At 35.3% G+C, this 25,192-nt stretch overlaps 2 pseudogenes; both read right to left on the reverse strand.

The window, feature by feature from the left end:
- Nucleotides 1-173: 173 nt before the first annotated feature.
- LOC120145578 lies at nucleotides 174-1,879 on the reverse strand (annotated as a pseudogene).
- Nucleotides 1,880-7,803: 5,924 nt separating this feature from the next.
- Nucleotides 7,804-9,540, reverse strand: LOC120145581 (annotated as a pseudogene).
- Nucleotides 9,541-25,192: the final 15,652 nt, after the last annotated feature.

Consider the following 25,192-nt stretch of genomic DNA (forward strand, 5'->3'; position numbering starts at 1 on the left):
AACATAAAAGGCCGAATACCAAGCTAGATTCACAAAAGATAATATATATATATATATATATATATATATATATGCTCTTCTTATCTTACCACCTTTTTGAAGCCACTTCACCATAAACTTAATTTTCACAAGAAAAGCTTAGAAAAAAATAAAAAGAAGCATAACCATAAGTGTCAAGCAAACCTAGCTATTGCCTTGCAAACCAGAGGATTCTTCATTTCCATAGATAGGTTCAAATGTTCAACCAACTCAACATCTTTGTCTTCACAAGGAACCCATTTGAAAGCTTGAAGCAGCTGAGATAACCAAAGATGAACAGTGACCAAACCCATGGATTTACCAGGACAAACCCTTCGACCCGAACCGAAAGGAGCCAACCTAAGATCAGCTCCCATGGTGCTCACATCTTCTCCTTCGATGAACCGCTTGGGCTCGAACTTCTCCGGCTCGGTCCAGAGGTTTTCGTTGTGGGTGATTGCCCACATGTTCACAATTGCTGTTGTGCCCGCTGGGATGAAATTGTCACCTATGTAAACATCATGGATGGCTAGACGTGCCCATGAGAGGAGAGGCCCTGGTGGATGAACCCTGAGAGTCTCCTTCACAATGGCTTGAACATAAGGCAGGTTCTGAATGTCGGAATCCGAAACCAGCTTTGAGTTTCCGACTACGGAATCGATTTCGGCTTGAGCTTGAGCTTGGATTTCAGGGTGTAAAACCATTCTAGCTAGTATCCATTCTAACAAGATTGCTACAGTATCAGTTCCCCTAAATATCATTTCCTGGAAAAAAATCCATGCAAATAACATAAATACCATAAGAAAAACATTGAAAATGATGTTAAAATGAGATGCATATATACCCATAAGACAGCAATCATATCCGAGTCACTGGGTTGCTCATGTTTCTCCAATTCAAGCAACACATCAACAAAGTCCCTAACTTTACTATCATCTTCTTCATTAACCCTTTTGAACCTATGTTCTTCTATGATCTTTCCAACAAAGACATTAACTTTCGAGGCCAAATTCTTGCATCTTTTCCTAATACCTTGCAAATCAAGCAACCACAAGAGAGGAAAATGGTCACTCCAGTTAAACATTCCCAATAACTCGTACCCTTCACTAACAAGCTCCTCGAGCTCCAACCCTTCATCAGTTTTCTCATAGTCATAGCTTTTACCAAACACAGTGCCCATCAAATTGTTCAACGACCCAAAATGAAGCACTTTTTTTTATAAAGACTTCACCTTTGGATTTCATCGAACAGCTTATCTCTTCCACCATTTTAGCACCAATCTCCCGCCTAAATCCTTCAAAGGCGGCGATTCTCTTAGGACTGAACAAATGGGTGGCCGAGATACGCCTCAGGTTCCTCCAATACTCACCGTAAGGAGAGAACCCCATTGCTCTATTAAACAACAGCTCGTAAGCCGACTCCTTCACTGGCCTATCGGTAAAAGAGGAGTTGTTGAGAATATCCCTCGCGGTTTCGGGGTCACCGGAGATCACAAACATAGTGAACCCCAAGGAGAAAGCCATCAGCTTGACTGCGTTAAGGGCTTTAGCGAATTTAGCCAAAACTCGGTGAGGGGTGGCGCCGGTGAACACAGTGAGTAACCCGAGAAATGGGAAACCTAGTGGACCGGGGATCGCAACACTCGCCTTAGACCTGTGTCGAGCCCATGCAAGCCCACCCGGGGACAGCCATAAGGCGACTGTTCCGACCAATAGAACAGACCAGAGAAAGGCTTCGAAGTTCAACAGAGGTGATCGAAACAACACTAAACCATGTTCGAGTGACATTTTTTGGCACTTCATCTGATATGGGTGTTCAACAAAAGACTGGTTTTTGACTAGTGGAGAAGCAAAAGGTTTTTCTTTAGAGCTTTAAGGGAAGGGGGACAATGAAGAGTTTAGCTGGGATAGTGCAAGAGACAAGGTGGTGGAGAGATGGGGTTTAAATAGAGAAGTAGGACAGTTAGCAAAAGCAGAAAATTTAAACCATGGTAAAAATTATTTGGTCACTTTGGGATGTGAAAAGTGAAAACAACAATTCCCATAATCTTTTACAAGAGTGGGAATCCCATTTTTTGCTGCAAGTCATTTTCCCCATCGTGATTATGGTTCCAGGCCACGCCCCCTCTCTCTATATATTCCCAGGCATGGTGCGTTTTTCATAACGTAAAAAAAAACATTTGGCAGCAGTGTCTATATCAGAAGTTGATGAGGATGAATCTAAGCCATGTGATCTTTGTCCAAAGATGGTGATGTTCTGATCAAAATATTAAAAGTTGCAGGGAGGAGAATGGGTATCATTAGGGCTTTCACGAGGGTGTGCTTAGTGGCCATTTTATGATCAGATTTTATATGAGATTCATTTGCTAATTACTGGGGAAATTTTCTTAGTGATACGAAAACTCTTAGCTGAGAAAGTTAATGTCAAGAGTAGAGAATAATAATCAAGCTGCTGATAGTGGAAGGTTGAAGAAAGCTAACGCTCATCAAGCTGCTGATAGTGGAAGGTTGAAGAAAGTTTATGACCTCAAAAGTTTTGTACAATGTTTTAGAAATTACGAATTTTAGTATATTTAATGTTAGAATTTGTGGACGAATCAAGCAATATCATTAGTCAATGAATTATTGTTATCTTTTAAAGTTCTAGATTACGTTTGTAAGTAACACCCTTAACCCGCATTCGTATCCGAATACAAACTAAGGATGTCACAAAGATTTTGTATAACATTTTTTTGTTCAAAACATGTAAAATTTTGTTTCTTTTAAAATCTCCTAATTTAACATTTATTATCATATTATTTAATCACATAAATTTGTAATGATATATTTTCAATTTCCAATTTATATCCGATTTCGCGCTGTCACTAAATAGTTTAATATTATTTCATATTACCATTAATTGCCTAATTCACATATTTAATCGATTAGCCTTTATAACATAATGTATGATTATCATCTTGTTATATTTACGTCTCTTTTTATTATATTTTTTCCATATGACTTTATTCCGTATTTTAATACAACTCTCGTATTCATATATGAACATCTGAAATGTCTGTAACCGTTTATTTAATAAAAGATTTCCTTTGGTTGTTATCTACCGCTACACGACCACCCACTGACAACAACTAGCATCCTAACTCCACGTCCTACATATCAGCTCCCTTAAGATAAATAATTATCTTTTAACCTTAGTTATCTACAATTTGGAGTAAGCATCCATTATATAACTATAAGAAGTACTAATTAATATAAAATTTATTTTACTATGACAATTGTCACTCTCTTTTTCATTCCAGTCTGACATATACATATACATATACATATACATATACATATACATATACATATACATATACATATACATATACATATACATATACATATACATATACATATACATATACATATACATATACATATACATATACATATACATATACATATACATATACATATACATATACATATACATATACATATACATATATACATATACATATACATATACATATACATACATATACATACATATACATATACATATACATATACATATACATATACATATACATATACATATACATATACATATACATATACATATACATATACATATACATATACATATACACATATACATATACATATACATACATATACATATACATATACATATACATATACATATACATATACATATACATATACATATACATATACATATACATATACATATACATATACATATACATATACATATACATATACATATACATATATACATATAAAGAAACTATTGTTAATAAAAAAAATTACTTTTATATTTAACCTATTTAACTCATATCTATTAAATCACATAACGATGGTATGCAACTTATATATTATTACAAAACATCGTATAATCATATAATATAAATTCATTTAATTAAGATTTATCCAACTCATTTCATATACGAATTAATTTATAATACAACTTTTTATCTATAACCGTTCTGTATTAAATCGAACATCAAACCAATATTGTTTATTTCTTCATATATTGTTCCTTTTCTTATACTATTTCTCTTTTTTGTCTTATTCCTTTCTCTCATGTTGTTCTATATCTTATATTGTATTGTTTCATATACTATACCATTTACTGTACTATTTCTTTAATTTCATTTTATAGCCTAGTACATAATCACGAGAATGCATGATATCCGAGTCTTATTGAGTGTACACTTGTATGCACTTAAAAATGTCTCGTAGATATTTTTGTACTCGAAAGTGCCTCGTAGAATTACACCGTATGTTCCATATAAACATATATCATATAGTCACTCCACCTCATACACCACAAATGTACATGAGTCATATAAGTGGTATGTACGATATTCAATTATCACTCCATCTCATGCACCACAAAGGTACATGCATCATATGACTGATTTGTGTTGTATCATATATCGCATATAATATCTTATATCCTTTTAATATGAAATATTTATAGAATAAATACAAATTTATATATTATTTTAACACATATAAATATTCTAAAAATATTATTAACATATATTCGATACTAATTTCTTTTACTAAATCGAAATTAGCTTTAATTCTATCTAGCTTTAATTATATTAAACTATCCTTCTATGTCGCTTAAATAATCATTATTATTATTATTTTTATAACCATTCACTTGACTTTTCAACATTTCACATTTAGCCATTAATAAAATTTTCTTTCAAATATAAACCCAATATTTCGAATATATCCAAATTAGTTTCTTAATATTCAATTTAAATCTATATAAATTATTTTCACATTATATCAAATCTAATACATTAACTTTACCTAATTGTCATTTCACCACCAACTTTCCTAAAACTTACGAACTGGATCTTTATCTTACACAACTTTTCACATTGAACCAACTTTCAATTTAACTATTCAAGTCCCTCTAATAATTATTTAGACTTTACACATTATCTGATACTCAATCTCTACTTTAATCCCTAATTTATCCATATTTACAATTTATTTCTTTTTCTTATACATTCTTCTCAATTCGATTCTAAATCCATAATATCATAATTTTAACCATAAGTTAAATTCTTTTAAATTTTAATCTCAACTTTTCTATTTTATTTAATATAGTCCTTTTGTCATCTATCCTAAATTCTAGCATCCTAAAAAAATCAAATATTCGAACACATGTTCAATTTCTATTCATTAACTTATACCAATTTCATTTAAAACCCATAACTTATATAATTTATAATTAGTCATCAATCTTAACAATTTTACAAATTTAACTCCAATTCAAGCTTCAATTAATATAACCAAAATTTACAGCCTTTTAATTAAAAACATAATACCTTAATAATTACAAATTTTTCACTTAAGTTCCTACCTATTTCATAATTTACGATTTAATCCCCAAACTCTACCAAATTTCCAAACAAGTATAATTTCATATTCTAACATCGAATTCAATATTTTAATAACAAATTTCAACATAATAATTGTTTATTGAACAATTACACATTATTCCCCATGTTTCTTAATTTATGCTAATAAGTCCATATACTTTCACAATTGTCAAAGTGGTCCATATCACTTTCAAAGCATGTAAAATCACTCATACATTATTTATAACCCTTGTAAAATTTTACCACAAATTTTCCTTATCTCTTTCACTTTTGCCGAATACTTTTAAGTTTTCCTAGCATGAATTACATTTTGATTCAGACATGAATTCATACTCTAAACAACATTTAAATGAAATTCTCATAATTTTATCATATGATAAATGTCATAATTATCACGCTAAGATAATGGATTTAGCTCATTTCAAACAATTAAGATAGCGTATAACATAAAAGTATGCATTTTTACCTCAATTTCACATTCTGGCAGTTTGCAGTACCCTCAAAGAAATATTACTATGTATTAATATAAAGACTTAAAAATTATTCCATTTGTACCATTAAAAACTAGACTAGGATATGAATCTAATCATATAAGGAACTTCTTCTAGTTCAACTTGTACAATTTATGACAAAATTTTCTAATCCAACTTACATATCTGTTTTGAACAGAATCTGTTGCTTAAATTTCTGACCTTTCATCGGTTAAAAATTCATATATATTTTTACACTTCCAAATCAGTAGCAAATTATTTTAAATAAAATTAGACTTATATACGAATCCAACGATATAAAAATCATATTCTAATTATTCTTGTAGAATTTATGGTGAATTTATAAACTTACCGTTCGGATTATCAATTTAAGCAGATTTTACTATTTTGCATTTCTTAGCTTATTCACTAATTCTATTAGCTTATCAAATGAACACGTATACATAAATTCCTATCATTATTTTCATGCAATCTTAATCAATTCCATAAACTCTAACCTTTACCAAATTCATTTTTAATATTTTTAATTGATTTTAATCATTATTCAAACTTAGAATCAACTCTATAATATCAACAGCATAACAATCTATCCTTAATCATTAAAGTTCAACTTATTCATCATCCACTCAAACATCAAACCAATGACTCAAGCATGGAAATAACGAAATATTAACACCAAATGATATAGAATTTAATATAGATCATTTTTCTATTTCATACAAATCCAAAACAAAGGAAAAATGACTAAAATGGAGAAAAAAAGGAAAGAAAAACACACCTTAGCTTATCCTCCATGAAACCCACGGCAATATATAGGAAAAGGGGGAAGAAGACAACTTTTTTTTCCATAGATTTTCATGAGAAATATCTCATGTACACGTGGCTTAATTTCTGATTAAAGTGAATTTAAATTCATTTTATTTTAAAATTCCAATTTGTCATTAATAAGTCTTAATAATACCTCTATGTCATCTTTGTGTCTCCATTTTAATATTATTAAATAATATAAAAATCCCATTTACTAATTTCTATCATTGCTCTTTCAATTTTCTATATTTTTAATTTAGTCACTAAAATTCACTTAATTCCATTATTCCTTGTTGAATTCACTAATTAAAAATATAATTATAAGATTTCTACCCCCACATTATCATCCTTCAAAAATTTGTAAACTTTCGATTCAATCCGATTAACCAAATACTTTACCGAATTTTATTGCTTCATAACTTTTTACACAAACTTCGGATCAAAAATGAATTTCATTTAGAATCCATTCATAAGGATAAACTATTAATTTATAGAATAATATTTTTTGAGAAAACTATCACTTTCATCCTTGAACTTTTCCTAAGTTTATACTTTGACCACCAAACTTTCAAAATTACATTTTAATTACTAGTCAAATTTTTGGATATTACAAGAGTGTAGCGGCAGATACTAGGTTTGCTCAGGGTGCTCACCCGTAATCCGATTTTCTTTATATTCATTGTCCATTTTACTATTTGTGTCTATCCTAAATTTTATTTGTACCTACCTCATACTAAAAATTATATTATTAATACGTGTATCCACTCTAAAAAATATTTGAGATACGATCATTATCGAATGTGTTTGCGTTTATTGCTAAATAAAATTCTCATTTTTTTCTTTTTCATGTAATTTATCGTCGATTATATAAACTCATCATTCAAGTCTATTTATTAGTGTGGCTAAAATTGCAGTCTAAAATTTAAAAGAAATAAATTTCTAAAGTAAATAAAATAATGAATTCCAAATATAAAAATATTTTTTTTCATATACTTACCAACTGAGCTCCGCAAAATTAGATGTTTTGTGCATCTAAAACTTGTGGACTCTTTTGATTGAATCAACAAAACAACAACCACAAAGACCTGTAGTAACATTACACCACGAGACAGGCATGTTTTCATTGTTTTTATGTTCAAAGATCATATAAAAACAGAGCATCATCATCGTCGTCATCATCATCCATGATGTAATGCTTTAACCCAAATCAACAAACATACCCCCATTATCAAAGATATTAGTATATCAACCCACAATCTCATTTACTACCTCCAGGTACCCCACCGAAGAGGTAGTCCAGAGAGGATCCACCTCCAGGGGCAGAAGAACCTTGGTGGAAGGTCGATCCTGCATCCGGGGAAAATACATGAGTTAGCATATGGTTTCGACAACAAAATAACCGTTTCATAAACTTACAGTCTTAAAGGACTTGTAACCACGATTTGGGGCTATGTACCGTAATGAAATTGCCGGTGTTCTGACCATCAGCACGCATGTGATAGTTTGCAGAAGCACTGTTAATACCGGCGGGAACTTGCTTTGCAATATCAACTGGTTCAGGAGCACGGGCGGGTTTGGGGGCAGCTGGTGCTTCAGCCTGAGCAGCTTGGGACTTGTTTGTTGCTTGTTTGAGCTTCTCCACTCCCAAACAGATAGCCCAATGAGCTCTGCCCACCACCACTGCTAACTCCACGACCCATCTTTTCCAACTTACTAGGGCAGGGAGGAAACAAGCAGCACAAAGTAAGAGAGTAAAATCCATCGAGTTAAAGTAGGAAGCTATAGGAGCAGATGAAGACGGTATGAATGTATATCAATTGATATTATACCACTAGAGGACTCTTAAACTACGTTGTTCATTAGAAGCAGAAGACAAGAAGCAAACCAAACTAACTGAGAGAACTTCTATTGCCATTCTTCACTAAGAATATTCACAGCAATGTTATTCCTAGACAATAAGCCACTTTTCACTTCTACAACGCAATGCTAGGCTTTAACAACACTTCCATACAAGATGCAACAAAATTCCCCAATGCTAGTCTGTTGGACTTTAACAGCACTTCCAAACAAGAATTAACAGCACTTTTAACTTCTATAATGCAATGCTAGCTTGCTAGGGCTCTATCCTAACTATCATGGTCTTTGTCTCAAGGTTAACACACCGAGTAAGACTCAACGAAATTCCCCAATCCTCAGTTACTGAGGATAGCACTACACATTTTGTGGTCCTATTCATAAATTACATCATATGTCATAGCTACTTCTCAACAAATCACGGCACATAAATTTAAACCATAAACATCTAGGCATGTTCCAAATGTGCAATGAAGAAACTATTGAATATCATTTATCATATAAGTACTCTCTAACGATAAAATAAAGGCAGTAACTAATAATTTCACATAATTTCCCGTGTAATACGTATTAAATTATTAACATACAAGCGAAAAAAAAACACTAATCATTTTCCAGAATCTCAAAAAATGATCCAATAATATGGTTACAATATCAACACAGTCAGCGAATCAGAAGCAACTAAATGTCACAATCCAAAACCTTTTAACCTTTCTACTACACATCCTAAACAACAAAACAAAAAACTGAGCAGCCGAATAAAAATATCAAATCATATCAAGGAATTGACGGCTGACTCAGTAGAACGAGACAAAACCTTATAGACGCGAGGAGGAGGAGCGATCTAGGGATAGTGTTTTCAAATTATCTGAAAACGCCTCTGGGGATATCAGATCTGGAGAAAAGAGGGAGTGGAAACAACAGTAAAAAGTAAGAGCAACTTCCTACTGAAGAAGGAAAACGAACTGCGAGCCTTTCTTATATAGAGGGATTGAAAAATTACTATTTTTTCTTTTTTTTAATAAAAAAATTAATAAAGGGTAAAATACATCAGATACTACCAAACTTAAGATATTATAAACTTTAATTTTTATTTCAATTATACTATCGAACTGTTAAATCGTTAACATCCGAATCAAAATAACATCGTCTTAATGATATATCTTCGTCAATAGTTGTCAGTCGTATCGATAGCCATCAATCACGTTATCAGGTAATAATATTATTTAAAAGATTAATCAAAAAACTTTTAAATTTAAAACTCAACTTAAAATTTAAGCAATAACTTTCGAGGCAATTTAATACAATTAAAATGTGGTGGAATTAGCCACACGCAAGGACACAGAGAGAGGGAGTGGAAATCTGAATTCTTAGCTTAGATTATAAGCGATGGGATCAGGTGCGGCTTCGCGCTGGGTCCTTATCTGGCACCCCATTTGATGAAACGAAACGGTGTTGTTTTCATCCTTTTTAAAATAGAGAAAATAACATCAGTGACCAAAAATCTCATATAATATACGATTTTAATCAATTTTTTCCGGATTTGCCAAAATGACCAACAAAATCGCAATGCGATCGCTAATTCGCAACGCGATCTCCATTATCGCAAATTCGCGTTGCATTTTTGCAATGTGATAGTTGAAAATCGCGTTGCGATGGTCTACAGTATCGTTGCGATTTTCCCAATTCGCAATGCTAATAAATCGCAACGCGAATTGGGACAGTAATCGCAACTCATAACCTCAAACCCAAAACACAACACTCAGTCCCATCTCCATCTCTCACTCTCTACGGCGAAATCCGTCCCCATCTCCGAAGATTTCCGTCCCCATCGCCGGCGAAATCCCTCACAACCATTCACAGTCAAAATCCCTCACAATCATTCAGAAATGGAAATCAACCCTCCGAGAGTTAGTTTTTTTTATTTTTATTTTGAAATTTTGCATTATTTTAGGTTTTTCATATTGAGTTGATGATAAGTTTACTGGTAATTTCAATAATAGATTAACCATTTCACTTAGATTTCTTATTAATTCATTCGATTGCTGCCAATACTGCTAAACTGTTTTAGCCTGTGAAGTTAGTATTTGTCTTTGCTTTGTCTTTTTGGTTGAAGTAATACAGAAGAATAGTTTCGAGAATGAAAATCGCAATGCGGAAATAACTATCGCAACGCGAAATAAAAATCGCAACGCGAAACCAAAATCGCATTGCGATTTTCATTTCACGTTGCGATTTTCATTTCGCGTTGCGATTTTTATTTCGCGGTTGCGATTTTCATTTCGCGTTGCGATTGTCTGGTCGCGATAGTCATTTCGCGTTGCGATTCTCTCGTTTGCGATAGTCATTTCCGCGTTGCGATTCTCATTATCTCGTTGCGATTTCATTTCAACCAAAAGACAAAAACAGTGTTGCAAATTTAGTTTCAAGAATAAAACTATTTATGTTTATTGTTTTGTTTTTGGTATATCTGACAGTGTAATTTTTGGTATATCTAACATGGTATGTTTATTGTTTTTTTTGTAAAATTTTTTTCGGCTTCATTGACATTAAGGAATAAAGTTAGCCTAGCCACTACAATGGCTTCGAAGCTTTCACCTGCACAAGAAATTGTTTGAAGAAACCTGCTTCGGGCCATGCTGAGAGTACAGCATCCGGGTGGATATGCTAGTTTGACCCATTTGTGGCTTCAGACCATGACTAGCGATCTACCCGACAGTATACAACGTGGTGAGGAAGAGATATGGTTTCATTTCCACCGGCGTATACTTGTTTTGGGCGGAAGGATTCTGCTTAATCACTGGTCTACGATTCGGACACGATGATGTAGGCCGGTACACTCGTCTATCACCCCCGCCCATCATGGTTATCCAGGGTTTTTCCTGATGATCAATAGAGAAGCCGAACTTACACGTCGACGACATGAAGAATTGTTTAATAATAAAATGGTTTTACTCGGAATGCATGGAATCTGTTTCCGTGGGGTTCGATATGGAAAGCTACCTGGACTAAGTCGTCTGTCTTTGATGACCGCAAAAGTTTGCGGGGCGATGGGTGAAATACACTTTGTCAGGCTTTGTTGGGCCTTTAAGGTAAGAATTCTATATATAATGTTTTCAAAATATAATTAATTATTAACATAATGTTGTTATTATATTGTTTGTAGATTTGGATATCGAGGCTTTCCTCAGCATGCGGACATATGCATTAAAATCCTCAGATGATATTCCTAGGGCTATTTCCTGGAAGAGGAAACGTATGTTGGGTGGGAAGACTTAATACCATATGCGACAATAAATAATGTAAGTTAACACAAATACTATCATATATAAACAAGTATTAATAGTAGACGTTTAACTTTGTTTTAGTTTTTATATTTTTAGGAGGCCAACACTCCATTAATGAGACTGACACCCACGGAGGCTGAGCTTGCCACTGATTGGTGGCAAGCTAGTCAGCGTTTTTTTGATGGCACGATGATGAGCAGCCTCCACTTCCTCCACTTCGAGAGCCATCACCTCACCCAGAGCCATCACCTGATCGACCCTACTGTACACCTCTACAACGAGAGCCATCATATCCGTCACATCATCGAGTCTCTTTCTCCACCATCACCTCATGATAGGCGACCGACAAAGATGCCACGACTTCTATCCCTGTTCTCCACCTCCACGGGATGAGTCAAGGAGTTACGTGATGAGGTCAATGCCTTGCGTGAGGAGATCGGTACTCTACGCGATAACGATGGTGCATGGCGTGTGGAGGTGTCTACTTTACGTGGTGAGGTTGCCGCTCTACGTGAGATGGTAGTATCGTTTGCAGAATGAGGTTCATACTCTACGAAACGAGGTAAGTTTAAGATTTTCCATATTTAACTTGATGATAAATTTACTCGTAATTTCACTTAAATTAACATTTCACTTAGATTGCTTAGTAAATTTATTCGGTTGCTGCCAAAACTGCTAACTTTTTACTTTAACACTGTGAAGTTAGTATTTGTCTTTGTTTGTCTTTTGGTTGAAAGTTTGAAATATATTTATCTTTGTTTTCACTGTTTAAATATCATGTCTGTTATTTACTGATATTTGTATTTTTATTTAGCGGACCGATAAGGTGGATGCTTTACGTTGGGTTTTTCTTGCACGACAGAGTTCACATCAGACGGCGTGCACGTGCTATTAAGTCTCCGTATACCCCAATAGTGCGAAGACACCGCAAGAGAAGCCCGACTCGCCTATCATCCCTCAAGATTCCACTCCTATCATTAAAGAGCCCCTATCATTCCTCGAGAGTCCCCTCCCACCGTTCAAGAGGCCACTGTCATCGTTGAAGAGGTCCCTCCCACCATTCAAGAGCCCGATTCACATGGCGTCATATGTAGGATTCTGAGAAACCCTCTGACGTGCCGGACATGATGGATTCAAGTTGGCTCTCGATGAGTTACCGTCCATACCATACTGGTATCTGAAGAGGAGAGGAAACAACTACCGGACACAATTCTGGATAACACCCTTGGGCTAGACCGCAGTTGATTTTTATCTACAGACGAAGCCAGGGGTGTTTCACTACATATGCAAGCTCAATGATGATATCTATTTGTTTGCTTGATCGGTCTTGGTGGGGCAGTTATTATTAGGGGTCGAAGACAATGGCTATTTCGATGGAGGGGTAAGTCTTATATTTTTTTTATTTTCATTTGATTAATTTGTTTACAAATTGATGTAATTCACTAATATATGTATTTTTTTGTAAAAGCATATCGATGCGTGGTGTCACGTCTACTAATAATTAGGAAACTTAAGGAAAATAAAAGAAATACACGGTATACATAATGCCGACGGCTTTTAACGCAGTTCACTTGAAGAATCACGAGATGATCATTTGCGTTGGGCAATGGACAAGCTAAACTTTCCTGCATGGTGGGAGGTCGATAAGGTTAGTGTTTTATTTTAGATTGAGTTTAAGGTATTCATAAATAAGTGCGCAAATGAATGAATATTACTTATGATTGCAGGTGTTTATCCCTGTTTTGGAACGTAACCATTGGCTTAGATTGAGTTTAAAGGTATTCATAAATAAGTGCGCAAATGAATGAATTATTACTTATGATTGCAGTTTATCCCTGTTTTGGAACGTAACCATTGGCTTCTCGTCGAGCTTCAGATCCCATCCCTTAAGGCAATAGTATATGACAGCATGATAATTACATATCATTGGCTGATTTAAGAGATATTATTAAGGGATGGAGCTCTTATTTGGCTAAATACTTGGATGTGATAAATTATTGGACTCGTTCTGGAAACAAGAAGCCAAGAAGCTCAATATTACAGTTAGCAGAGACGAGACCGCACCACAACAAACGAAAGGACCCAGAGGGGATTGTGGTCCTCTCGTATGCTTGGCGTTGGACCGTTTGATCACAGGAATATAAAGTATCTACCTCCCACCGATATAGATAGGCTGCAGTAGGCTTGTGGTTTCGACATTATATGGCTAGATCGATATATACGAGACGCTGCCTACCTGCATCCGCGTTATAAAATGTCCATAACAGTTGGTATGTTTATAGGCTTGTGGTTTGAAAATGTTTGGTTAAGTACCTAGAATTCAATAATTTGCTGTTTGTAGGTTTTAGATGTGTAGAAAGTGTTGTTTGAGCAAATGTTTGGTTTATGCAGGTTAATCTCAGAAGTGAGCTGCGTGAAAATGATGTATGGCTGCAAAAGTTGATTCAATAGTAGAAGTGTTATTTTCTCTAATTATTGCTTATTTTTTGATTGTTTAATTGATTTGTAAAAGGTGATTTGTAAAAGTTGATTTGTTTAATTGATGTTAACATAATTCTTATTTGTGCTTGTTTAATTGATTGAAATGTAATGGTTGATTTTGTTGATTTCAATCTGCATATATTGAAGGCAAAAAGTACTATCGCAATGCGAAATGAAAATCGCAACGAGAGAATCGTAACGCGAAAATGAAAATCGCAACGCGAAATTAAATTCGCGTTGCGATTTTCATTTCGCATTGCGAAATTCGCGTGGCGATTTTCATTTCGCATTGCGATTCCCTCGTTGCGATTTTCATTTCGCATTGCGAAATTAGCGTTGCGATTTTCATTTCGCATTGTAATTCTCTCGTTGCGATTTTCATTTCGCATTGCGATAGAAATTTCCGCGTTGCGATGGACATTAAGATGATTGCCTATTAAGTGATAACAACTGGAACAGATCATAGCAATTTTCAAACTCAAGTTACTAATACATGCCTAACTGAAAATGTTAAAAGTTCACACATAAAATCTACATAATACAACGTTTGCATTTAAAATCACCTAAGTTAACAGTCCCAAAAGGTGAAGCCAGTTGTGATTGGGATTTTAAGATGATTGCGATTTTGATTGCCTTTTTCTTGACACCATATGAGCTTTGGATTTTGATGATGATCCATATTTTGGTAGAGGGAAAGATGATTGTGATGGCACTGGTGATCCACATGTCAACCTTGTATGACCACTTTCCTTGCACCGACTACATGTCGATCTCTTCTTCTCTTCACCCTTAGACGGTATACGATCGTGACTTTTTGGTCGGCCAGGTAGCTTTCTGTCCATGGTTGGTGGCAAAACTGTTTGTAAGTCATCTGGTATGTCCCACTCAGAAGGATGTGAAATAGGGTAGACAATCTCGGCATAAGTCTGTCGATATACTTCTGTAGTGTAGCAATCCATAGCGTATGTGCTTGAATCATCTTGGTTTAGATGAAGAGCAACTTTTATAACATGGCCACATGGATAACCAGATGTTTGCCATTTCATACAACTACACGTCCTTGCATTTATCGACAAGCCCATTTAAATTATTATCCAGTACTTCAACAAAGTGTTTGAACATGGTTCAACTCTCCATGACGTTGACTTCACAACACGTTTCGTTATCTTTTTTTCAGTCCATGGTGTAACACGATGTTCCAATGTTCCTGTAAATTTAAATAAATAATACTTAGTAAAATATATGATAAGTTACGAATTCAAAGAAATAATACCTGCATGGTTTTTTTCTTGTAGTACCACTGTTGAATAGAGGCTCGAAAAAACTCCATTAACATAGTAATGGGTAATTTCCGGGAATGACGACTTAGAGCGTTAATTGATTCTGCACTATTAGACGTCATGAAACCATATCTTGCTCCAAGTTGATGTACTCTTGACCATCTTTCAAACCCGACATCTTCTAGTGTTTGAGCACACTGAGGCAAAACACGTCTTAACATTTATGCTATTGAAATCCACTTCCCGATAAGCTTTACAGCCTTCCAGTATGTCCATTTGTGCTTTTTATACCAGCAGACCTTGATTTTAGATTTCTATACAATGCACCACAAAGTCCATGAAAGCATCTGGGAAACACCTTCTAACAGCGTTGTCAATTGAGTTTGCCCTATCGGATATGATTGTCAATTGCTAATAGGACCTATGCATCCCTAAGATGCCCCATAAACCATGTCCATGAATCAGAGGTTTCAGATTTGCCAACCCCGTAAGCTATTGGCAATATCCCATTGTTAGCAGCCATGGCTACTGCTAATAAGTTTACTCCAAGGTATCGACCTTTCAAATGTGCTCCGTCAACTATAATAATGGGCGCATGCAAGTAATAAACGAACGAATCTACAAAATATACACAGAATATAATCATTTAAATTTTAAATGCATGTAACTAACAGAAATGAGTCAATAGAATTATATGATTTACTAACCGCAGCACCAATGGCGATAAACAGCAACTCAAAGCGTCCATCTCTATCTGTTTTGATATGAGTTACCGACCCAGGATTTAAATTGTGACAATAACCGGCAGTTGGGCAACGATGCTTCTGCGACCCCTCAACATTCCAAGGCATAACATTTGGCTCTCCAACTTGAGAATATGATATACTAATTTGAACCGAGCATTCATGTCAGTCATATTTCATGTCCCCGATATACCCTGCCATTCAAAAACATTAACTCAGCCAGAAAACCACCCACCTTTTGTTTGCCTGTCTATGTGAGGAAAACTTGGGTTCTTGAACATGTATGTTTATCATAAAGTCCTAACTTGAAACATTGCGCAATCTTTTATCCTCTTTGCATCATACGCCACGTACAGTTTTTGTCAATCGTACACCTTGTTTCGAACGATCTTTGCTTGATTGTTAACTTTTAGTTGATAACCATCTTCCACACATTTCGTATACAAGCTATCTTCAAGTCTTCCTTTGTATCAAAACATATTTCTGATACGATAACTTTTGTAACATCAACTGCTTTCTTTGCCAACTCTTCTTCCGGTACTGAAGTATTCTGGCATATTCCAGTTATACTCCCGTGGCATTTTCTTTTCTTCGGGACTTTTTTTCTTCTTTCTTCTTCAGGATTATATGAATTACAGAATGGATGTTAACATGTTCATTCACAGTGTAACTCCTCCTCATTATCATCAACAACATCTTCCTCGCAACGGTGTTCATCATCAAAATTCGGGTTGACCAATCAAAATCATTACACGCAGGTCTGTTTCTTCTTCTGAACATCATCAAATCCGTGTATTGACCAATATCAAAGTCGGTATGACCAAGATCAAATTTCGAATACTGACTAATACTCAATTTTTCTCTTGGCTCATCATCGTCTAATTGGTCAATACAAAACCGGAATTTGTGCTGAAAGTTGATTTGGATTAGAGAAGCTGTGGGTTTTTTGACCCCTTAGTTATTACTACCCGCTATGACCCAACAATACTACTTCTAGGTTCAACAACTACAATGTACATCATCACTTGAAACATTAATGTAAGCAATGATCGTTCAACATCTTCATTGTCGGTTAACAAATAAACTTTACCATTTCTCTGATAAGATAGCCTAAATCCACTTAGGGCTCTAAATTCAATTTCTTGAAACACGTAACATTAGGGTTTCATAAGTTAACTTCTTTAATGATAGTTTTTAGTTGAAGATTCATGGGTAAAGGCATATATGTAAAACACCATGAACATTCTCCCATGACCCTCCAAAACACAAATCTATCCAAACATGATCAACATTAGATGATTTCATGGTTGTAACTAACAAACGAGATGCGAAACTAAGACCTGTTGCCGGATGGGAAGGATGTCGTTGGATATGGAACGAATGTCGCCGGAGAGAGTGATAGATGGAGATGGAATGAGTTGCGATTTAGGGATTTAGGTTATGAGTTGTTGCTGCTGCTATATATACACTCAAAATTTGGCTTGCGAAACTAAAACCTGTTGCGAACTTTGAAACTCGCATTGCGATTCTGTATTATCTCGTTGCGAAAGTCAGAATCGCGTTGCGAAAGGCAATCATTTGACCATCGCAATGCGAAATGCAAATCGCAACGATAGAATCACAATGCGAAATGAAAAAGGCAACGAGGATTAACATGCATAAACTTTTAACAATTATTATTGAATTCTAGGTACTTAACCAAACATTTTCAAACCAAAAGGAGTATATATGTTAACAAAACTTGCATTATGTGTATTTTATGTGTGCACTTTTAACATTTTCAGTTAGGCATGTATTAGTAACTTGAGTTTGAACATTGCTATGATCTGTTCAGTTGTCATCACTTATTAGACATCATTTGACTATCGCAACGCGAAAATGGCTATCGCACGCGAAAATAGTTATCGCAACGAGAAAATCGCAATGCGAAATGAAAATCGCATTGCGATTTTCTCGTTGCGATTTTCATTTCGCATTGCGATTTTCATTTCGCATTGCGATTTTCTCGTTGCGATAGCCATTTCGCGTTGCGATAGTCTGTTTTGCCTTCAACATAAAGCAGATTGAAAATCAACAAATCAACTATTACATTTCAACACAAATTATGTACACATCAATTAAACAAATCAAAAATAATAATTTCTTATTTCTTCATCAATTATTGAATCAATGAATCAACAACTTTGTGACCCCGTACATCCATTTCACGCAGCTCACTTAAGGATTAACCTGCAGAAACCAAACATTTGCTCAAACAATACTTCCTACACATCTAAAACCTACAAATAGCAAATTATTGAATTCTAGGTACTTAACCAACATTTTCAAACCAAAAGGAGTATATATGTTAACAAAACTTGCATTTGACTTACCAATTAACAATTGACACTTTCATAACGCGGATCAGGTAGGCAGCGTCTCGAATATATTGCTCTAGCCATATAATACCGAAACCACAAGCCTACTACAGCTCTATCTATCGGTGGGAGGTAAAACTATGCTTCCCGTCGTCAAACGCGCCAAGCAAAGGCATACGAGAGGACCACAATCCCCTCTGGCTCCCGGCGATTGTTGTGGCGCGGTCTCGTCTCTGACAACTGTGACATTGAACTTCTTTGGCTTCTTGTGTCCAGAATGACTCCAATACTTAATCCCATCCAAGATTTAGCCAAATGGGAGCTCCATCCCTTGAAATATCTCTCAAATCAGACATTGATATGTAATTGATCATGCTGTCATACACTATTATCTTCAGGGATGGGAGCTGAAGTTGGACGAGAAGCCATGACGACGTTCCAAAACAGGATAAACACCTGCGATCATAAGTAATAATTCATTTATTTGCGCACTTATTTATTAACACCTTTAAAAAATTTAAAAAATAAACACTAACTTTATCGACCTCCCACCATGCAGGATAAAGTTTAGCTTGTCTATTGCCCAACAAAATGATTCATCTCGTTGATTCTTCAAGTGAACTGCGTGAAAAGCCGTCGGCATTTTGTATATAGCGAATTTTTTTATTTTTCCTAAGCTTCCTTATTATTAGTAGACGTGACACCCACGCATCGATATGCTGTTTTACAAAAAAAATACATATATTAGTGAATTACATTAATTTTTAAACAATTAATCAAAATCATATATAAGACAAATATAGTCTTACCTCCCCATCCAAATAGCCACTGTCTTCAACCCCTAATAGCACACCCCACCAAGACCGATCAAGCAACAAAAACATTTCATCGTTGAGTTTGCTGATGTCAGTGTAACACCCTTGGCTCCGCTCATGTAGATAAAAATCAACTGCGGTCTTAGCCCAAAGGGTATTATCCACAATTGTTTCCGGTAGTTGTCTCCTCTCCACTTCAGATACCGAGGGTACTAGCCGGTAACTCATACAGAGCCAACTCTCATCCATCATGTCCGGAACCGGTGGGGGTTTCTCAATACTTCGATATATTACCCCATGTGAATCGGGCTCTGGAATGGTGGGAGAGACCTCTTCAACGATGACAGTGGCCTCTTGAACGGTGGGGGGAATCTTGAGGGAGAATAGGGGCCTCTTGAACGATTGGAGGGGACTCTTGAGGGATGACCGGTGAGTCGGGCTTCTTCTTGCGGAGTCTTCGCACCATTGGGGTGAACGGAGACGTAATAGCACGTCCACGCCGTCTGATGCGTGAACTCCGTCGTGCAAGGAAAACCCGACGTAAAGCATCCACCTTATCGGGCCGCTAAAAAAATTAATACATAAATCAGTAAATAAACAGACATGATATTAAACAAAGACAAATATGTTTCAAACTAGCATTGTATTCACCCAAATCATTATTCTATCATAGTTCACAAAATGCTCAGATAACATTCCAGAAGTAAGCACTTATATAAACATTTAAAAGGACAACATATATAAACATTCCAGAAGAAGAATAGTTTACTTTCGCAACACGAAACTTAAAATCGCAACGCGAAATGACTATCGCAACGTGGAATGGCTATCGCAATGCGAAATGAAAATCGCAACGACAAAATCGCAACGCGAAATGAAATCGCAACGCGAAACACAAATCGCATTGCGATTTTCATTTCGCGTTGCGATTTTGTCGTTGCGATTTCATTTCGCATTGCGATTTTGTCGTTGCGATTTTCATTTCGCATTGCGATAGCCATTTCCGCGTTGCGATAGTCATTTTCGTGTTGCGAAAGTAAACTATTCTTCTTCTGCAAATTGAAACTTGAATGGATTGCATTACTTCAACCAAAAGACAAAAACAAAACCAAAAATAAATACTAACAAAAACAGATTGGCAGCAACCGAATGAATTACGAGTATGAAAAATCTTAAACTTACCTCGTTGCGTAGAGTATGAACCTCATTCTGCAACGATGCTACCATCTCACGTAGAGCGGCTACCTCACCGCATAATGTAGACACCTCAACACGCCATGCACCATCGTCTTTGCGTAAAGTACCGACCTCCTCACGCAAGGCATTGACCTCATCACGTAACTCCCCTAACTCATCCCGTTGAGGTGGAGGTGGAGAACAGGGAGATAAACGTCGTGGCATCTTTGCCGGTCGCCTATCTTGCGGTGATGGTGGAGAAGAGGCTCGATGATGTGACAGAATAGGTGATGGCTGTCGTTGTGGAGGTGTATAGCCGGGTCGATCAGATGATGGCTCTGGGTGAGGTGATAGCTCTGGGCGAGGTGATGGCTCCCGAAGTGGAGGCTGCTCATCAACCGTTCCATAAAAAAAACGCTTACTAGCTTGCCACCAATCAGTGGCAAGCTCAGCTTCCGTGGGTGTCAGCCTCTGTAGAGGAGTGTTGGCCTCCTAACAATATAAAAGCTCAAACAAAGTTAAATGTGTACTAGTAATAACTTGTTTATAAACATATGGTAGTATTTATGTTAACTTACATTATTTATTGTCGTATACCGTAGTAAATCTTCCCATTGCAATGTTCGTTTCCTCTTCCAGGAAATAGCCCTGGGAATATTTGAAGTTTTATTGCATATGTCTTCATGGCGGGAAAGGCCTCAAATATCCAAATCTACAAACAATATAATAACAAACATTAGTAATTGTTAAATAATTACTTATAATTTTGGAAACATTATATAAAATTCTTACCTTAAAGGCCCAAATAAAGTCTGTCAAAGTGTATTTGGAACCATCGCCATGCAAACTTTTTTCGATCATCCAAGGCAGACGATAACTTATTTCATGTAGCTTTCCATAAATACGAGCCCCACGGAAACAGGTTCCACGCATTTAGGTCTTCTACCAATTTGATTAGATCATTTGGAATAGGTGTCTGGCCTCTCTGCCTAAAAAGCCGGCATGCAAAAGAATTAGAAGGCATACTCGGACAACGTCGACGTCATCCATCCGAGTAAAACCATCTTTATTATTCAAAAATCTTGTCAGGTCTTCTACGTGTAGACTCGGCCTCTCCAGCTCAGGAAAAACCCGGGATAGCCATGATGGGCGGGTAATGTGTCTAGTGTACCGACCTACATCATCGTGTCCGAAGCGTAGACCAGTGATTAAGCAAAACTCCTCCCGCCCAAAACACGTATACGCCGGTGGAAAATCAAACCATATCTCTTCATCACGACGTTGTATAGTCTCTGGTAGATCTCTAGTCATGGTTTGAAGAAACAGGTGTGTCAACATCGCATCTCCACCGAGATGTTGTACTTTCAGCCATGGCCCGAAGCATGTATCCTCAAACATTTTTCTTTGTTCAGGTGAAAGCTTCGACGCAATTGTTTTGGCCAGGCTGACTTTATTTCTCAAGGTCAATTGAGCCGAATAAAAGTTCTACAAAAACAATAAACATACTAAATTATATATACCAAAAACTACACTGTGAAGATATACCAAAAACAATAATAAACATAAATAGTAGTAGTTTATTCTTCAAACTTAAATATGCAACACTGTGAATTTCGTATTGTCTTTGTTTTTTGGTTGAAGTAATGCAATTCATTCAAGTTTCAATTTGCAGAAGAAGAATAGTTTCTGAAAATGAAAATCGCAACACGAAAATGACTATCGCAACGAGAGAATCGCAACGCGAAACTAAAATCGCGTTGCGATTTGCATTTCGCGTTGCGATTCTTGGTTGATTTAATAAGCAATCTAAGTGAAATGGTTAATTTATTATTTAAATTACCAGTAAATTATCATCAATTTCAATATGAAAAACCTAATAATAATGCAAAAATTTCAAAAAGAAAATAATTAAAAAAACTAACCATCGTTGGTTGATTTGGTTGATTTTCCATTTCTGATTGTGAGGGTGGCTCTGAGAGATTTAGATAGACGGATTTCGCCGGAGATGGGACGGATTTCGTCGGAGATGGGTGAGAGAGTGAGAGATGGAGATGGGACTGAGTTGTGATTTTAGGTTTTAGGTTATGAGTTGCAATTACGGGATATACTGTGGACAGTTCAGTGTTCCAATATATTAATATTCATGTTTGGAATTTAAAAATAAAATACTTGGCCAGGATACTAATGGCGCTTTGAAATCGCATTGCGATTATGTATTATCGCGTTGCGAAAGTCAGTATCGCGTTGCGAAAGTAAGTATCTCGTTGCGATTTTTTATTATCGCATTGCGATAGTCAGTATCGCATTGCGATTTTCCCAATTCGCGTTGCGATTTACTTATTCGCATTGCGATTTTCCCAATTCGCGTTGCGATTTACTTATTCGCATTGCGAATTGGGAAAATCGCAACGATACTGTAGACCATCGCAACTCGATTTTCAACTATCGCATTGCGAAAATGCAACGCGAATTTGCGATAATGGAGATCGCGTTTCGAATTAGCGATCGCATTGCGATTTTGTTGGTCATTTTGGCAAATCCGGAAAAAGTTGGTTAAAATCGTATATTATATGGGATTTTTGGTCACTGAGGTTATTTTCGTTTGAAATTAACTACATTCATAAAAACCGTAGTCGCTTTCTTCCTCCTCCTTTCTTTCCCCTTTTATTTTTTCTTATAATTTGTGTTAATTTTATTGATCAGCCTAACTTTTTTTTGTTTAATTTTTTTAACCGGCGGCGGCACTGGTTTTAATGCTAGTTGTCGCCCGTTTGTTAACTTTTTTTCTTTATTTTGTTTAATTTTTTAATAGAATAATTATGCCTTTGTGACATGTTATCTACCTTTATGACACGTTTATATCTGCCTTTGTGCCATGTTTTTCTTTACCTTTTGGTAGCTTACGGTTTTTACCGTTGTTTACGGATTTTTTTGTCGTTTTTTGGTTTATGTTTTTTCTTAGGGTTTGATTTGACATCGTCACGACTGATCAAGATGGTGTTTATTTATTATCATGATGATATTCCTTGCTTTGGGCCCTCGAATGGATTTGGATATGTATTTTGCGTTCGTGGATAGTTTTTCATATCGCTTGACTTGATTTGTAATTCGTCGATGGTCTTTCAGTAATTTTATCACTTTTTGTGGTTCGTTTATCGATGCAGTTTAATTTTTCGTATCTTTATTTTATTCGAGTTTTTTGATTAGGTTTTTTTTAACATTTTCCTTATTTGGTCCTTATGTGATCTAGGTAAATTTTAAAATATTAAAAGGTAAATTTATAACATCAATTAAAAGGTAAAAAATAGAGACAAATGCAATGTACAATTTAGGAATTTACACAATCTACCGATAACTAATATGTTTTTTTTATAATTATGAAGTAAATACAAAATAATATATATGCAAAAACTATCGACCATCATTTGACAAGAAACACTCGTATTGATGTCAAATGTCAATTCGACACCAACCATTTTCTTTAGAATGAGAAAATGTTCAATGTGAAGATAAATAGAGATATGTGCTAGATCTCTTGTCATAAAGGTAATGTCAATATCTAAAAATAAGTATTTAAAATATATTCTTTTTTCATATAAGTATATAAAGTATTTTTTTGGTTAAAAAAATACCTCAACTTAAAATATTTTTGATCAAAATAGATACCTAAAATATTAAAAAAATTTCATCTAAGTTCTAGAAAAGTTGACTTGTGATATTAATTAAAGAATATTTTAGATACTTAGATTAAAAAATTGAATACTTTAGGAATCTATTTTGACCAGAAAATGCTTTACGTACATATTTTGATCAAAAAGACAAGTTTAGATACTTATTTTGACCAAAAAATACTTTTGGTACTCAAATAAAAATGTGATATACATATGCTTTAGGTACTGATTTGTGATATAAGTCTGTCTAAATCAAAAAGATTACCCAAAGCATTATAAATACAGAGTTGATTCTAAGTAGAGTTGCAGATACCTTGATCATTGTATTCTAATCCCTGAAATGGAGGAGACTGGGAAAATAAGCCACCTCCACCCCCGGACAGTGGACCGATCTGGACAATACTTAAGTAAAAACCCAGTCTCCATACGATCGGAAATATGACCAGAACAGAAATATGATCAGATATCATGAATCAATCAAATCAAGCAAAATGCTTAGATCTAGCTTTCATTGATCATTGAGAAAAAGGAACAATAACCACTTCAAGCTTACTGCTTACACTTGAGACATCATCAACATTTTGATATATATATTTGACTTACAGTTTATCATCTCTCCAAATTGCCATAGAGCATGATTAGTGTAATGTATGAGTGTTTTCCAAGTAAGAAAATGAACCTTAACCTTTATGGGGAAAAAAAAGGAAATTTGCACTTCAGTCTGATGGTATGCCATGTGAGAAACAATTAGTGAAATGATTTGAAGGGAAAGAAATCGAAAAGGTAACACTTGAACAAG

Source organism: Hibiscus syriacus, unplaced genomic scaffold (assembly GCF_006381635.1).
Source record: "Hibiscus syriacus cultivar Baekdansim isolate YM2019G1 unplaced genomic scaffold, ASM638163v2 tig00110893_pilon, whole genome shotgun sequence".
Lineage (NCBI taxonomy): Eukaryota > Viridiplantae > Streptophyta > Magnoliopsida > Malvales > Malvaceae > Hibiscus > Hibiscus syriacus.